Source organism: Myotis brandtii, unplaced genomic scaffold (genome assembly GCF_000412655.1).
Source record: "Myotis brandtii unplaced genomic scaffold, ASM41265v1 scaffold86, whole genome shotgun sequence".
Lineage (NCBI taxonomy): Eukaryota > Metazoa > Chordata > Mammalia > Chiroptera > Vespertilionidae > Myotis > Myotis brandtii.
In genome coordinates, this window is record NW_005371503.1 from 1,544,930 (window position 1) to 1,549,057 (window position 4,128).

General features: G+C 48.5%; 2 protein-coding genes across 6 annotated transcripts in view; one reads left to right on the plus strand and one right to left on the minus strand.

Moving 5' to 3' along the window:
• Positions 1-3,417, minus strand: part of DDIAS (DNA damage-induced apoptosis suppressor) — a 32,544-nt gene extending 29,127 nt beyond the window's left edge. Inside the window, exons 1-2 of one of the 2 annotated variants that reach the window (XM_005884826.2) lie at positions 3,312-3,417; positions 2,965-3,200 (exon numbers count right to left, since the gene is read on the minus strand). The gene's annotated coding sequence lies outside the window, so the exon portion shown is untranslated. The remainder of the gene's footprint in view (positions 1-2,964; positions 3,201-3,311) is intronic. The other variant, XM_014532224.1, reaches the window with a different exon arrangement.
• Positions 3,418-3,444: 27 nt separating this feature from the next.
• Positions 3,445-4,128, plus strand: part of PRCP (prolylcarboxypeptidase (angiotensinase C)) — a 68,803-nt gene continuing 68,119 nt past the window's right edge. The window contains exon 1 of one of the 4 annotated variants that reach the window (XM_005884828.2): positions 3,445-3,526. The gene's annotated coding sequence lies outside the window, so the exon portion shown is untranslated. Of the gene's footprint in view, positions 3,562-3,636; positions 3,993-4,128 lie in introns of those variants that run through there. The other 3 variants (XM_005884830.2, XM_005884829.2, XM_014532225.1) reach the window with 3 other exon arrangements.

Here is a 4,128-nt window from a genome sequence, read left to right on the forward strand (position 1 = left end):
GTAAGGGCAGAGGGTGGGGTAGGAACTGGGTGGAGGGGAGTTATGGGGGGAAAAAGAGGAACAACTGTAATAATCTGAACAATAAAGATTTATTTAAAAAAAAAAGAAGAGTTGGGGGATCCTTACACATTAACCCTGGGTCTATTTAGTGTGGAACGTGGAGCCACCTGAGAGTATGGGGTCCTTTGACCCTGTGAGTCATCTCTGGATCCTGTGAGTGTGAGGAGGAGCCCAACCTGAAAGGGTAGGGGATCTTGTGACATTAGCCCTGAGTTCTGTAAGTGTGGAGAGGGTCATACATGAGAGTGGAGTGCAGTCACTATAGCTCTTGGTCCTGTGAGTGTTGGAAGGGGTCTCACCCTGTAAAAGTTGTGTGTCCTGTCACATGAGCTCTGTATCCTGTGAGTGTGAGGAAAGGTCTGTTCCTGAGACTTGGGGGTCATCTCACATCACCTCTGGTTCTTATGAGTGAGGGGAAGGGTCTTTCCCTGAGATAGCAGGGGGTCCAGTTACATCAGCTCTGGGTCCTGTGAGTGTGGAAATTAGGTCCTTTTCTGAAAGACTTGGGAGTCATGTCACATCAGCTCTGGGTCCTATGGTGGTGGACTGGGGTCATACCTGAGACAGTAGGGGATCTGATAACTTTACAAATAATATTTACAACTATTTTCAAAAATGATCAGAGGGGAGAAATCACATAAGAGTGTTTTATGGAATAAACACTTAACCATGGAATACAAATAGGAATTAAGGTGTTATCTAATGGTTTCCTCAAGGGCACATACTTGATCTAATTTTTCTAAAGGCAGTCATAAGATGTCCCTGAGAAATGATTTACTAACCTCATATGAAAACTCTAGAAAGGGAAGAGAAAGGCAGGCAGGAGATGGAAAATTAAATAAACAAAAAACAAAGAGACAAAACCTCTTGCCTAGAGAGAAATATTGGTGAATAATGTTTCGAAACATTATTCAGGAAAATCTTAGTGAGTACAACACACAGTTTGTCCACTGCAATTATGATAGTGTTAACATAAGCATTCAAACCTGTGAAGAATTTTTCTGAGTTTATTTGAGCCAAAGTGTTGACAATTGTTGGGAAGCAGAATCTCAATGGACTGAGATAATGCTCCAGAGAATGGCAGTTTTGGACCTTGTTTTATACATTACCATCAAAAGAGCAGATGTAAGTGGGTTACATGAAATCCACTGGTGATAGATTAGAGAGGTGGGAGAAAGCAAAGCGGGGAAACCTCTGGAATTGGATAAAAAGTAAAATGATAAGACACATACTCCTTTTACTTAGGTGAGTGCAGGATAGTTAATAGTCAACAATTATTAACTCAATAATAACGAGGGGATCTGTGGTCTCCCCAGAGTGGTGTCTGTGTTTTGAGGGGTCCGGAAAAATGAAAATTACTTTGACATTCCAACTATATGTTACTGTAGATGCAAAAAGACAGTAGGCTCAGTTAAGGTAAAGACTGACCTTTGTCAGGGAAGATACCAGCCTAGGCTATGAGTACCCACCATAAACTGCTTTTTAATTTTAAAAGGTTTAATTTATGACCATCCTTTGTAGTTACTTTAGGTCTCTGAGTTTGCAAGGCTTCCACGCAGTCAGGTTAGCATGTGGCCCCTTTTCGTCCACAATAGGTAAAGTACTATTCTAGGGATAGGGAAGGGAACAGGGTTACAGACAGAAAAAACAGGCTTGTGTTCAAGGAATTTATAATCCATTGGCTAAGGCAATGTATAATTGCCAATGAAGTGACACAAAGGTACACACAATATTTGCAAGCTCCAGACTTCCATATCTGTACTGCCTATCTGAGAGCCAACAGTATTTGGATGTCTCACAGACATCCCAAGTTTTAATAGGCAAAATACCTGAATTCTTGGTTTCCTCTCAAACCTCTTTACTTGTAGTTTTCTCCATTTCAGTAAATGGCACTACTCTCCATCAGTAACTCAGGCCAGATACCTAGGAGTCATCTTTCGTTCCTGTTTGCCTCAAGTCCCACAATACACCTGCAGGTAAATGCTCGATTTCCTTATCTAAAAACCATCATTCACTCCCCCCTGCCCAACCCCATCTTAAGCTGCCACCACCTTAATGCAAACCACCATTATCTCCTGCTTATGTTGCTCCATTAACGTCCTAACTAAGTGGTCTGATCTTTGCCAATCTCTCCAGACTCATCTCATACAACCGTTCTTTCTGAATATATATTCCAGCAACATTGGTCGTTTCTTAGGTTCCTGAAAATGAAGATGCCAGGCTCTTTTTGGCCTCAGGGCCGCTGTACAATCTATTCATTCTGGAATGTTCTTCCTTTTCTGTTCAACGCCTAGATTAGTTTCATCTCATAGGCCTCGATGTAAGTGTCACCTTCTCAGAGGCCTTCCCAGACCAACCTGATTCAGATAGGTTCCCTTGTTATTCCTCTAAAGTCCATCTACAGAAGGGTTAAGTTCCATTAGGGCAGGAATCTATCTTGTTAACCACCGGAATCCCAGCACCTCGCAGTTCTTGGCACAGAGGAGAGAATCACTTAAAAATTATCCGCAGAATGAATAACTAACTGGAGGTGAGGGAGATGGTGCATCTGAAGAACTCAAAAAGCCATTCTGTATGGCTGGAACCTAGGGCTAGAGTGCTGAAAAACAAAGCTGGAGGGGTGGGCAGAGGCCCGACAAGAAGCGCCCCGTAAGCCATTTTAAGGAGCTTAGATTTACATCCGAGGGAAGATCGGAGCGACGGGAAGGTTTTAAAGGGGGCGGGCCCGGACCAGATCTGGGCGTTACCCGCCTGGCAGTGTGGAGCCTGGCCTGGAAGGAAACAAGATTGAAAGGAGAACCAGCTGGGAGGCTCCGGTCATAGCGACTGGCTAGATGTGAGCGATAGGAAGGAAGCTAGAAAACTCGCACGTTTCTGGTTTGAGCCCACCGCTCAGTTACTCACTTTTCCCTCTGGGCCATCAGAGCAGTTTGGACAAGACCCCTTTGCAGCACGTAAGTATCCCTGAGCACCTCCAAAGCCGCAGTGTCCATTGTCCCTCCTGTATGTCCAGTTCCAGATGCTCACCCGTGTCTAGCTCGCTAGCACAGTAGGTGAATGCTCAATAGACGCCGGCCCAGCGACAGCAAGAGCACGGTCTAAAATGAAAATGACCGCCCTTCTAAAGAAGAGGCGGACTCCTGGGAAAACAACAAGGAATGCTCTGAGTCTCACTCATAGTGAGGTTAAGGGGTTCGTTAGGAGTTTCGGGGCCCCGCCCTCCCCGAGACCCTCTCCCCGCAGCCACTCACCGTAGGCCAAGGACGCGGACCCTGCCCGGGCAACACTCCCTGCGGCAGGCAGAGCCGACTCCAATCGAACCTCCCGCGCCTCCTTCCGCCGGAAGTGACGCTCCGGCCGTGGCTCCTGAGAGCCAATCAGCAGACGGCGCTGCCGAGGGTGGAGCTTAACCAGGATATGCTGTGAACGTTTGGGACCGACCCTTTTCGTCAAACTGGGAGTAGAGGTTTGACGAGGTTTTCCCCGGCAGGCGGGGCAGTGGTACTGCCTGTAAAGGGGGCGTGGGGCGGCGCGGAGCCCGCTGGACATAAAAGAGGGAATGGCGCGGCCCGAGGATGGGGACAGAAACGGATGGCAGTGGGAGGCGGGAGGCGGGAGAGGGGCGTAAACGGAAGAAGGGACCGGGACCGAGCGGGATTCGGGGGCTGTGGGGACCTCCCGCGACCTCTATGAAGGGATGGGCGGTGTGGGCTGCCCGGAGGGTCGGGCTGCCCCACGGATAGGGCCCCGCAGGAGGGGGTTGGACTTACTGGGGGTGGAGCCGGGGAGCCGGGCGGAGCGCTCTGCGGAGCCGCGCTCCACTTCTGAGTGACCCAGGGCAGCCCCGCACCCGTCCGGACCGGTTTCTGTAATGGGAACAGCAGCCACACACACGGAAAGATGTCCGTGATAGCCGAGCGAGAGGAGATGATGTGTGCGCTGCGTTATGCCCAGCGACATAGTGACATGTGGTGAACGATACATAAATTGCCACGGGAGCTGTTCTTATTACCAGTGTACAGTGGGGCCTTGACTTACGAGTGTCCCGACTAACGAGTTTTTTGAGAT